At 37.4% G+C, this 13,568-nt stretch overlaps 1 long non-coding RNA gene across 1 annotated transcript in view; it reads right to left on the reverse strand.

The window, feature by feature from the left end:
- Positions 1–398: 398 nt before the first annotated feature.
- The window catches only part of LOC112949275, a 23,802-nt gene continuing 10,632 nt past the window's right edge, over positions 399–13,568 (reverse strand). The window contains exons 4-5 of the long non-coding RNA XR_003249780.1: positions 1,582–1,676; positions 399–1,087 (exon numbers count right to left, since the gene is read on the reverse strand). This is a non-coding gene — a long non-coding RNA (uncharacterized LOC112949275). The remainder of the gene's footprint in view (positions 1,088–1,581; positions 1,677–13,568) is intronic.

A 13,568-nucleotide genomic window follows, 5' to 3' on the forward strand; every position in this document is an offset into this window, starting at 1 on the left:
CCCAGTATGCTTGAAGGATAATAATTCAATTTAAAGGTGTACATTAGAAACACATGTGGCAGCTGATTCTGTGCAGTTTTAATTGGCTTTACTACTAGGTTTAGAGAGAGGAGGTGGAGCTCTTGCTGAGATGTTCCCTCAGTACACAGGAACACCGTATCAYAGACTGCCAATTACCCAGAATAAAGTCACAACACCACTCAAATTTCTTTCCCAGGGTTGTTGGTTAATCCAAAAAATTCCTCCTGTTCTTATCCACAACCACCCTTCCAAATACTAGAAGAAGCAAATGAGTATAAGGAGATTTCATACTGTATCACAAAAGCTTGAAAATAAAAAAGCAGAACAAAACATTACTCATTTCTGATGTATATACGCACTTCTGACATACATACATACATTTCTGACATATGCCCCAAAACTGCTCATTACTACACTTTACAGGAGAAGTTTTATCATCAGTGTTGAGCCTTTCATAAAACAGTGATCATCAATAACAGTATTACAATTTTGCCTATTAAGTCATTAATCTGGTATCACTCGCTTTTCTTCTCATTAATTCAACAGTATTATCATAGTATTGGTCTTCCTTTAATTGCTGTTAAAAAGCACAGGGATCAGAGCTCTGTCATTTGTGGCAGCAGTTTCCAAACTTTCCACCAGGTTGCCTCCCACCTGCTTTCCTTTGGAGTTGACAGTTCCCCTCTAGTTGGCAACCTTTCTGTTGAAGCTGCATCCCTATAGGGTCAGATGCATGCTCAGAGTAGGGGGTCCTTATACAAGGAACTGTTGTCCTGTGGTGATCTGGTCAGGTCATAATATCCTTTTCCCCCTCCACCACATGTTTCCCATCTATCCTGCAAATTTATTGTAGCACAAGAGCCATAAGATGGAGACTCTGCATTTGAGTGCATTGTGAGATTCTTTTATTTTTCTCCCAGGGAGACATCTCGAGCTATGGGATATGATGGAAGTTCTGTCAGGCAAGGCTTTCACATTCAGCTGGATGTGACAGAGGAAAAAGGTATCATCTTGCATTATCCCTGAGGACAGCAGACGTGGTGATCTAAGAGGCCTTTTCCATTTTCTAAAATTTACAGACACCAAGAAAAWTGTGGTGTCATGCTTTCCCCAAATCAAGTTCAATATACTTGAAGGTTAAAGGAAAAAATAACACCCCAGAAGTATTACCACATTTCAAAATTAAACTAATGGCTCAGTTCATTTAAGCTTTAAATTTCACACCTTGAAGCAAGTATAAATAAAAGTTTCTGAAGTTTTACTATCTTGGTGTCTGATAAAATCTGAGCATCTCCTCTAAACTTATGACATATCCCTCTGGTGCTTCCTTTAAACTCTAGTGTTGGGAGTATGCATTGCAATTAGTAGGATAGTATTGCAAATGGTGATATAAAATATTTCAAAATGTATTTTGCAAAAGTGAATCAAATTTAATGTGTACATATCCCCACACACATAATGGCCTTTACAAAAAGACGTAACTGGCTTTGGATTATAAATCAGAGAGTCTTGAAATATACAATCATGCTCCTACAAGCACGTTTTGTTGGTGTGTATTACCAAGAGATGCTTTCCAAAAGGTAGATGCAAACAGTTTCTCCAGATCTAAGTTTTGAAGGTTGAGGGGAGTCCATAATCTCAGTCTGAGTACATATCTGAAAATATGTAACAAACAATACAGTGAGGTCCAAATGACTGAACAAAGACTCCTTTGAATCACAAGGACGCTAAATTCAAATCTAAATTAAGATGTTCCGTAGCTCTGTAATTATTTCAAGGAAAGTAGAAGGTGTCCAATAGCTCTACAAAAATCACAGTCCAACTTCTACAAAGCAATACCAGTGATGGTGTTTTTACTCCCTGCCTCAAGAGTCTGGGGAGGCATAATCCCAAAGGTGGATCTTTTCAGGTTGCAGACAGTACAATTACTTTCGTTAGGTATGCAACTTTCTCAAAAGGATGATTAATATTTTCATACTTAKATTTAGCATTTAAATCTTAAATAAGTTAGTATTTAAGTCTTTTAGCATTTAAAATATGTTATTAGTTAAACTGAGGGGCTTTCTTTGAGAAAAGCAGCTTCCAATATTTTACATGGGGGGGGGCGGGGGGGGGGAAGCAGAGAAACATTAAAATTTAATGCTGAGCTTCCAACATCATCTTTTTCACATTTTAACTCCAGGCTTCTCCAGTCACTTGTCATCAGTTAAAAACTAACTTAAGCACTTCTTTGAATCAAGGAATGTACCTCAGGAGCTCTGTTTCATTTTCGAGTGATACCTGAAGGTTGCCAGTGTTACCACAACTTCCACCATTTGAATGACTACAATTACTTTTATGACCATTTCCTTATTTAAGGGTCTTCTGTGAGATGATAATAACAAGTCCTAAACTTCTACTAYCATTAGAACCAATGATTGTCAAGAAAACAAATCTGTTCTAAGTTAGAAAAGAAAGAAAACAGAGGGAAGAGCCTCCAATGAGAAGTTCCACCGAATGAGTCTGAAAACCGAATATTCAAACTTCTTGTCAGAATTATCCTTTGGCTCCTCTCTATTGTTGGATGAGGTTAATTCTTTATTTTCRGACAAATTTAATGGATGACCAAATGAGAAATAAGGGCACAGTCGCCTCATAACTTTGGTGTGCCAGCCAAACGCCAGCATGAAAGGAAAATAAAAGCCCATCCATACATAGACCAAACCAGGTGGCAGAAAGCAGTGAGGTCCAGCATTTTTTGCATCTCATCCTTTCTACCACACACACACATATTTTAGCTGCTTAGATTTTATTATCTTTTCATGCCCAAGGATTGAAGTGTACACTGTGAGGGCACAMACTATGAAGCAACACAAAGGACAGTGAAAGCAGTATCTTTCAACACCTATGCCCACAAATGAGCCTCTAGTCATAGAGCCTGGTTCAATTCCAGTCACTCAAGTTTTTGAGCTGAAGGTCTGATTATGCTACCACATTGCTTTATCATACACTTTCACCAGGATCACTCCAGCTCATTCTCTTCCCTACCACTAGATCTGCAATTATATCTGTTATCTAAATGGTTTTAATTTCTCACCACTCACCACCCGCCACCGCAAATGCCCCATCTGTACTGAGCTCACTGTCCCAGTCCTCCAGGCTCTGAACTTCAGGCGTTCAGCTTGTCTCCRTACCCACAGGAAACCACTTAGGAGAGTGCTATTTTCTCCTCAACCAGACAGGCAAATATTTGCATTTCATTGCACAAGTGTTCGTGGGAAACAAAATGTTTTGAGGAGGCTGACTGTCAAGTTGAWTGTGTTGTGGAATTTGACAGTTGTCCATTTCCCCCATGCCATGCATACAAGCACATGTGTGCATGTGTATGTTTTTAATTTGCCCCTTACTTCCTTGCTGTTCTACCACTTTAGAGCACATGTGGATCCCCCACTTTTGCCAACTACTTCCTGCACATCCCTGTTTAGAGCTGTACTGAAATCAGCAGGTCTCTCCAGAAATGCAGGAGCCTGAGCTGGCATATCCCAACACAGGATTAGGGTTAAATGGAAACATTTTACAATCTCAATTACGTGGCACCCGTGTCACAATTACCAGTAATGAATGCTTGTTTAGTTAGCCAAAGAAATCATTCCTCAAGCAAAAGCTTACTACTTTACAAATAAGCCGTTAAAACTCAAATCTCAGACTTGTTTTAAAATCCAGTGCATGTGTATATTTATAGTTACAATAGTTGCAATAAGGATAGCATGCTGGATAGAATATAAAGTTGTCAAGAAATATAGCATGACAAAAAATTTGTTCATGCCTTTATTGAATGCATGACCTTTTAGGACCATAACTCTCAAACAGCTTTTGATTTTATATCGGGACAGAGCAGCTTTCTTCAAGATGCATCTGAAGTTGTGATACTGGTGTGACAGATAGAAATATGCTAATATTACCATGTAAATGAAAGATATATTTAATTACACAAGTCCCTATTTCCTTCTGGGTTTAAAGTTACACCAAAGATTATCAAAGATCCTAACACAATTTCTTCTTAAACGCTTAACTCCTTAACTCAGTTGACTTAATTTCTTTTATTCTCCTGACTCAGAAATAGACTACAATAATTCAGGTGAAAATGAAACTTCCAGAAGGCTACCACACTCAGCCAAATATATGCTTCAACTCCATCTTTTTACTGTTATGATTTAGATGACATAGCATTAACAAGGCATTTTACACACAATAGTCCTTAGGGATTTTCTTGAGTGATTACAGTTGCTCAGCCTTTGTCTGTCAGGTTTTAACACCACACAGACTGAGCAGTTCTTAGCAGGTATTCATCGATGTGGACCAGACCACATACTGCTGGACAAACCACAAAACTAGAAGCTCTCCTCTTTGTCTCCTATCCCAAGAAGCTGGAGGCATTTCTCTTGTATCCCTCACCTGAATGCTGCTGTCCTTCCGCTCGTGACTTCTTCCTCTCCACAATACCATCATGAGAGGGAATCATTTCATGAACTGCTGAAATAAGTCTCAAAGGAGCAACTGCTTTTCTTGTTTAGTAGGTAGTCCTGGGATGGGTAGAGGAAAGTGACTGCTCTTTTTAGTTGCTAAGTGTTGCTTCAAAAATGAAATCAGAAGAATATCTTATGAACAGGGCTTACATTGCAACACCTCAAACACACAKGAAAATTTACTCAAGAGATTTCCAGGCTGAGTAGTTTCACTTCACTTTGAACAGTGAGATCTGGATCATTCCAAATTCTACAATGCAAAATCAGAGTCACCAAATGGTGACAAGTTCTCAGAGGTCCAATAGGCCTCTGCTGAAATCTACCTCAAGGTGAAAGGTAGCTAAAATGTCTCATTTATACTCAAAACATCACAAATGCATTGGGGTTTTTTTGCATGATTTTTTCTTATGTTTAAAAGATTAATTTACATGACATTACTCAACTGAGATGAACTTGCAGTGCATCATATCTAAGTATCATTTTTCTTTTTTTTTACTAAAAGGGTTGTAAAACCCTGTCAGATAACRTAAAAATATTATTATTGAAATATAACTCAGTAATAACCTTTCAGATCTCTATTATGTTCTTCATTTTCTTATTTTCTCTTGTTCTCCAAGGCTGGCTCTCTTATTTTGTTGATGTTTTCATGGTGCTTACCCAAGCTCAGTGCATATCTAGTTAACTTGCTCACATCTACGGGAAAAGAACTGCATTTTGCCCAAAATTCCATGCATTGGCCATTTCAGCCAGGTCATCCAGAGGTCATGCAGCAACAGAATAATCTTAAAAGGGTATTTGTGTATCACTGTGAATGGCCCATGCTTTTATAAAATGATTACAAGCTCTGACTCATGACAATTGCAGACAGCTGGGTTACTTTCCTCCGTTCGCTGAGCTTGATTCTGCTCAAGAGGAACAATCTCTATCTTGCATTCTCTTATATTCAGCTCTCTCTAAATAAGATGAGATGTTTCTCTGAGAGAACAAGTAAGAATTAGATCTCTCTGTGAAAAGATACACTGCTGTAGCCAGGTTAAGTCTAGGCCCTTTCGACTATGCACCCACTCAAAAAAATACCTGTTTATTTCAGATACTCTTTACCCACTTAGAACTTCTTCTACAATAATGTTTTTGTTCTTATTAATAAAGTTGGATAGTTTAAGTTGCCATATCATGAGCATGCATCCCTTTCCCTCATCCCAGAAGTTTTGCAAGTGTTCATTAATCTAAGTAGAATCAAAATTAACCTTCTTCACAAACAAACCTAATAACTGTGAAGTTCTTTTTAATCTAGATTCATTTTTTTCAGAACAATCTGCAGTGAAAATATTGATTATCACATGGTTTAAAGAAACATAGAATTAAGACAACTAGATTCTTAAGATGAATCTAACTTTGGGGAACCTTTATCATCATGGGTTCAGATTCTTTTGTAGAAACATATGGGTTCGGCAAAAACAAAACATGACTCGCATCAGCAAAGTTGCAATTTGAAAGACTGCAGAAATCTGATTCCCTTCATTCCTATAAGATTGCAATGAGCAGTGGGAACAAACAGACTTTTCATGACAGGATTTCCTTCCAAACCTGTTAGAAGGCAGAAATGTTCAAAATCAATGACTTTCCTAGCAGTCTATCCATGTGTTAAGATAAGCACACGGGACAATATTAACCCTGTATTCCACTCTAACATGAACATATCTGCATGGGTCGATTTTAACAAGAGAATGATATAACTGACATCCTCCTCCCYGTCTTAAATCTGCACTTGCACTATAGCCTGCCTTACAGTGAATTTAACCCAAATCTACAAATGTTCAAGACATATAAAAGAATAAAATAAGCTAGAAACCAGAAAACAACAGCACTGCAGTAACACTGTCCGGCTATCTTCATTTTCTCTAGTACTTAATGCTGTCAGAGCCTATGAGAGAGTCAGTGTTATGCTGGGCTCATGTTTAAGAGTTGGGATTTCATAAAATTCCAAAAAAAAAAAAAAAAAAAAAAAAAAAAAACCCACACCAAAACAAAACAAAAAAAAAAACACCAAAACAAAACAAAAAAATTCTCACACAGCCGTCCTGGCATTGCTGGAGGAAAGATCTGAAGATGAATGACTGAAAGGACCCAGTCCCACTCAGGCGAGCTCCAAGGAAGCAGCAGACCCCTAAGCAGAACAAGGAGACCCCATAGTTACGTGAAGGGGATCACAATCACCTGTTTGCTGGCACTTCTTCCTCTCTGTCCCTTCAGAGCCTCACTCCGCTTATCCTTTTCCTTCATCACTCTCTAGCTTCTTCTATCTTATCACATAAAGKTCCACAGGGATCTTTCACCTCAGCTATCCCCTAGACCACTCCTCTCCTGTGCTTCCCCCCATGAAACCTTTGCACCCACTGCAAATCAAGTACCTTCCTCTTCCCTAAGGCTCTTACCTTCAACCTTCAGCTAAAGAAGGTAGTTCCTCCAAGTTTCTAAAGTACCAACCATTTTAGGAGGGTGATTACCCTGTGAAATACCACCAACCTCCTAGTTTCACAGAACTTCTATGTTTGGCAGCCTTAAAATTTTTCTTTTTTTTTTTTTTTTTTTGTTTTTTTTTGTTTTTTGTTTTTTGTTTTTGGTATTGTGAAATATTCAAATGCTGCCACCACCACTGACCAGTACATCAAGGGCACAATTAGTGGAGTACACAAATACTATGTAATTATATAATACTTTATAATACTATTAGACTTTGACTTGTATGTACATGAAAGTTACTTAATTTTGTGGAAAATATTTCTGTCATTTAATAAAACAGGTAAAACCATACTATTCTCCTTTCTTCTGCACACACATTCAGCCATCTACCTGCCTGTGTACTAAAGAATCTCTTAAAGGCAATTTCACATACTGTTTTTAAAGGTTATAAATAGCACTCTCAACACACTAAGTGATGCAATCAAGTAAGAAGGTACAACAAGAAAATGGAGAAAGAATGAAAGAGAAAAGTCACATATAGCGGTATAAAATTACATATCCTTGTACATTGTGAAATCCTAAATATGACTTTCTGAAGCTTTTAATACAGGTGCTAACATAAGACAGAGAAAAGGGGAGTGGAGAGACCTCAGACTCCAGTTCTCTGCTTCTCTGCCAGTGTGATTCACCGTCTTAGAAGCCAAACAGGAGAGAGTATATAGACATATATAACTAGACAGGATAAGGAATGTGCAACACTACTAGGGTTTACAGTGCACTGTGTTCCAGGTTTTGCAAAGCATCTACACTAATTCACTGTCAGTCTTCCTCCACATACACAAAACTGAGAGCAGACACAAAAGCCATGAAGTTTCCATCACGCYTTCTGGCATCCCTCAATACCTGCTGGGAAGGCTGGCCGATATTTATAAGTGGCCATGATCCTCTGTGAAAGCCATTTTGCACAACTTCATAGCCTGTTATATYGTCTCTCCAAGAAAGGTGTCTGCTAACAGAGACAAAATTATTAAAAAGCCCCCTTACTGCTTCTCCTACTCATCCAGTCAGGACTGGACTTGTGGGCTTTCCTCTTATTAGCATCCACACTGCAAATTGGGAACCTTATTTTATCTGCCACCCCTYTTAGTCCTTCTGTGATCAATGTGTATCGCAGCTTCCTACTCGATATTGCTTCTTCCCACGCTACTTCTGTCACAAAACAATATGCTCAACCAGCGATATTGTGGTATAGCTGCCCAAYTGCAGGCTGCCTCAGCATGCAGAGCAACTTTGAGCTTCACAGTCACACCAACTGCTTCCTCATGCTCAACACATGAGTTTTCTCCTCTTTCAYGCCCCGCAGTCCATTCTCAGGCTCTAAGGGTCACAAATTCTTAGAATTTGATCTAAACCAGGTTGGTAGGACAGGTAAAGGCCATGGTCCCCAGCCCTCTTGCACACTGSTTTCTAGTTTATATAAAATACTCTTATTCTTTCGGTCTAGCCAAACTATTTTGCTAGTGTGAGGGACTTCATATCTTCAGATTTTCTTAGCACCTTTAGTTAGGTCAGATAATGGCTCATTTTCTGCATCCTGYAGTGTTCGTGAATCAGTACACCACATTTTCTCAAGTCACATCAGGAACTGGGACCCAGGTGAATTTACCTCTTTGGGAAATATTTGGCCTTTATATAAATGTGCAGATTATAAATGGAGCCTTATGAAGCAATTCAGTTTTGTACATAAGTGATCTAACTGCTTCACAGTTATACTGTGCAGAGACTTTGTAAGAAATGTCCAATAACCCAGAGCACTAGAAATATTTTTGATTGCTTTTCTGTAGCTATTTTGAAAGGCTTTTGATTGTTTTCTCTATCTGTCCTATTTATTAGCACTTTTGGTTTGCCTTAAGGCATCTAATGGGAGCATTAAAAACCTAGGACAAGAGATTCAACCACATATTAGTCTATGAATGATTTTTTTTTTCCTTGAGCTGGAAATATTTTGAATTCAGCATGACTTCTAATCATCAGTTGGAACAAGAAACAGCAGGCAACACAATCTAATTATGTGCTCAGTACTGTCTGCAGGAAAGTTACAAATATTAATATAGATTAAACTTAAMCATAAAAATCCCGTTACATAAAAATAAATGTTGCCCTTAAGTGCTAAGGTAGCATTCTTACTCAAAATAAATGTTAATGTCATCATAACTCTACTGCAAATCCTGGTAGTGACCACATAAACCAATCTTGAAATGAACATAATAAAATAAAAACTCTTATAAGGAAGAGGACTAGATGCTCTGGAGGTATATTCCACAGATATCCAACACCTAGGATACGAGTTACCAATTTACATCCTTTCCAGATCATGAGGGTCTGAACTATCTACAGCAATCAATTAACGCTAGCAAATTTCTCTGGTTTTGTATTCACCATAAATCACAGAATCATAGTATATAAGTCGTGATTTAATCATTTATAAATCCATGTTTTATGTGTCCTTTCAGCCTATGGAATGTTTGCAAATCATTTGCTGTTTGCTGATCATAATTTGTTGTCTGCACCACAAATTTCCTCCCAGTCCAATTCTACAAAGTATGACACTGCTCTTTTCACAAGCTCTGTGCCTATTCTATACAATTTAAAAAAAAAAAAAAAAAAAAGATGACTTTGCTTATGTGCTTGTTTAAAAAAAATCTAGTAAAATAATACTTCTGTGGTGAAAGTTGTTTGATGTTGCTGTCAGAACAGAATTTGATCCTAAGACAAATACATTCCAGGATAGAGATAATTCAGTCTTTAAGGGCTTTTCTTTCAAGCAAAGAGGAAAAAATATCTAGCATCACAGGGATGTAACTAACAAGGAATATATTGCCCAAGGAAATGTATGATATAGCTAAGATTTAGTAAAAATCCACATACGTTTACATTTCCTGTGAAAGCAAGTGCTTTGAACTGAAATGTGTACAATGGTACTAAAAATCATGAGGAACTCATTAGTACATGAGACAAATTATTGAACTCAGAAAACAGTAGAGAAARAGGGTAAAAGATTTCCAGCCAAAAGAGCAACCCTTGTTTATTGTCACTGTATATTTGTATATAGTTGGACTACTACGTACACCCTCTTCTGCCAAATCCCTAGCTGAAGCATCTACATCTTTTCTATCATTGTGGGATTCTCTGGAATTCTATTCCTAGCATCCGTCTTATACTTCATCCAACATTTCAATAAACAGCTCATCACAGAACTCATGGAGCGAAACCCACAGCAGGCCAGAGGGCGTGTAAAGCCTGTGGACTTGAAGTGTGCCCTGAAATCCTACAGTATAGTCTCTATAGAAGTTTCACAGTTCAGTTACCAGATTTCTTTGGTTGTATCTTTTTTTTTTTTTCCTCCTCTTTCTCTCCAAATAACTCCAAAGTGCTAAAAAACAAAATGCAATTGAAGAAYAGGACAAGATTTACAAAAAATATTCCTGAAGAATTATCTTCATATAAATGTATTTGAGACATCCTCTATCCATGAACATGCTAATAGATCATTTATCTAGTGTGGTAGTGTGACCACAGAAAGTCACAAGGGAACAGAAACCTTCAAAGAGAATTTCCAGTATTTCTCTGACTGGACATATGGATGGTTTTTGTCTCACTGAAATTAAAAATTATTGATGCCACTCTAGCCAGAAWTTAACTCCAATGACTTAATGGCATACGTGACATATATTCTCTGTCTTGGTCCAGCCCCAAGAGGGTGCATGACAGAAGTATTTAACAAAACAAAATGAGCTTAAAATTCAAAGTTTTTCAGATTTCATTAAAAATTCGCAATTTGGTTTATTTTCCCAGAGAAATGGGACAGGTGTCAAGCAAAAATAGACGCCTTTTCTGAGATAACATGGGTTTACCATGAAAAAYATTGCAATTTGCATTTAGGCATTTTTCACTGTGAAAAATAGCTACCCTAATGAAACTGTGAATGCAGCCTGATTTGGAAGAAGAGTTGGAAATGAAACATCAAAAAGAACCCTAAATGTTAAAGTCCACAAAACAAAATACGTGAATTTTGCAAAGCATTGTGTGGGATGAAACCAGAATAAAAATGTTTCTCCATTCTAGAAATTTCCAGAGATTATAGAAAGTCTTGCAGTTAAAACTAGGTTTTGCATCAGATTCCACATACCTGTGTGCCATTAATCATTAAAAAAATAAAAAAGAAAAAAGAGAGAAAGCGCGAGAGAGAAAGCGCGAGAGAGAAAGCGCGAGAGAGAAAGCGCGAGAGAGTTTAGAGTTCCTTATGCCAAAACTGAGATACACCAGTTGGACAGTTTCTGAAACACTGTATATTTATTATTTGGATGGTATTATTTGTATGAGCAAAGTCTTCAAAAAGTCAACACGGCACCTCTTCTGAGCGTTCAGCTCTCTTAAAAAATCTGAACCTTTGGAAATGTACTTTAACGCAAAAACATAACAATAAGTGCTGCACACAGCTCCATAAAATGTGCTTCCATACATCATTCTCTATCCACTTTCACAACATTCTTTTGACAGGCGATTATAAGGGAAAGGTAATCTCAGAGATGCATTTAGGAGGGAGAAGTACCTTGGCTGTATGGAACATGAAAGAAAGCTACAAATTAGATCCAGTAAAATAGTATAAAAAGTCATTCATTAGCATACTCACAAAGCACCAAGATAGCTCTATAATTATTCAAGAAGGTCAAAATTAGTCATTCATGTATACTCAGCTCATCAGTGATTTATTAGCAAGAAACTTTCTGAATCTTCTAAAATCCTACAAGACTCTATGAAATATTTAATTATTTTAGTCAATACTCAGCCTTTCCTATTTTAATGCTTCCCAGGAGAAAAGTATTCTGTGATAGGAACTGAATAATCCCACAGTTCAAGTGATGAGCAACAGTTATTCAGAGACATAAAATGAAGTCCTACTTCTTTCCTATTATCTGTCTTTGCCTTAACGGTCACTGGATATCATCAGTGATACAAACAGGTGATTTGGATAGAGTATTTGAAAGGAGGTCTGTTTGTTTAAGATTCTTAGATGGAATTTATGATAGGACATATCCAATCCTACAGGGCATCTTTACCAAAATGTTTTCCAATAACATGCAAAAGGATTTCCACAGCCAAAGTGTTGAAGTTAGTCAGGCAGCTTGTGGCATGGTGCAGATGTGTTTTTTTTGTGCCCTCCCCCTACCTTTTTTTTTTTTCTCTTGCCTAATGTAACTGTAGAATTTGTCTAAAGAAATCTACTAGATAAACGAAAATGCATTTTCAAAATAAGAAATCATTTGGATAAAGTACAATTGTTTTTTTTTTTTTTTTTTAAGAACAGGCAAACACCAACAGATTCAAAAGGTAAATTAATCAAATAACAGTTTCAATTTACCCACTTCTCTTTCAGATGCATGGGTCTACACAAATGATGACAGTCCACTCACCATCAAGAAATAATTCAAGGACAGAGATTACTCTGGTTTAAAAAGAATACAGGGTGGGAAATATCGATAGGTGGACAAAAATCTGTTTTAAAACAAATTAAATTTGAGTTAAAAAGCATAAAAGATCATAGTGTAGAAATAAAGCAGTAGAATTAGAAGCAAAAAAAAGTACTTATGTGTATGGTGAGTGAGTCAATAATAGTATTTTGCTTATTAATTGAACAAGATGAAAAGCAGAATACTCAGTTTAATCATCTCCATCTCCAAGTGAAACATTTCACCAAGAGCAAGGAATGATATCGAAAGACGTTAGGCAGTAAGAGTCAGTCCTACCAACTAACTGCTGGCCTGTATTGAGCCTCCAGAGCCAGCAAAGGGAACACACAGAACCGGACATTTTCATTTCAGAGCCTAGACACCAACTTAGTCATCTTCCATGCAGCGACCCTCCATTCTGCACTGAGTGGAAGGGTAGGCAGATAAATAAGCATTCATGGCCTCCAACCAGAAAAGTAGTACAGAATCATATTTGTTTTCCCAGGTAATTTCATCTTTGTGAAAATGCCACTCTTCTAAGCCATTGCTTTTCTTAGGATAAAGATGATCAATTTCTCACAATTATCAGAGTCTGATATTAACTGAGAGTGATGTTAAAGATGATCTTGCAGTTGGTATACAGAAGGATAAGGCATGCTAAGAGTTCATTTATTAACACAGTCCCTCAAGTTCTTGCCAGTTAATTTCACGGTAAGTGTAAAATTCTGAGGTGTAGGACACAACTCACACCAGGACAGATGCAGCAGATGATTCTGTCTATTAGCACAGCTAACTGCAATAAGACCCAGGTACCGCAGAGAAATATCTGGGTCATCTTTGTGGGCTCCTGAGGGAGTAAGGACACTTATCCACCTTCTGAAAATGAACAGATACGTGAAAAATTTCTGCAAGAAAGTCGTGAAGGAAAAAAAGAACACATCCTATGAAGTTTTGCTGTAGGTTTTCCTTCATGAGGAAATAATCAGATTGTGTATTAGCATGGGGCCCATTTCATCTAGAATTTATTTGCTAGGATAGATATTGAGGCTGCATTATCCCATATTGGTAC

The sequence above is a fragment of the Nothoprocta perdicaria genome, unplaced genomic scaffold (assembly GCF_003342845.1).
Source record: "Nothoprocta perdicaria isolate Ctin4 unplaced genomic scaffold, notPer1 scaffold_102, whole genome shotgun sequence".
Classification (NCBI taxonomy): Eukaryota; Metazoa; Chordata; class Aves; order Tinamiformes; family Tinamidae; genus Nothoprocta; species Nothoprocta perdicaria.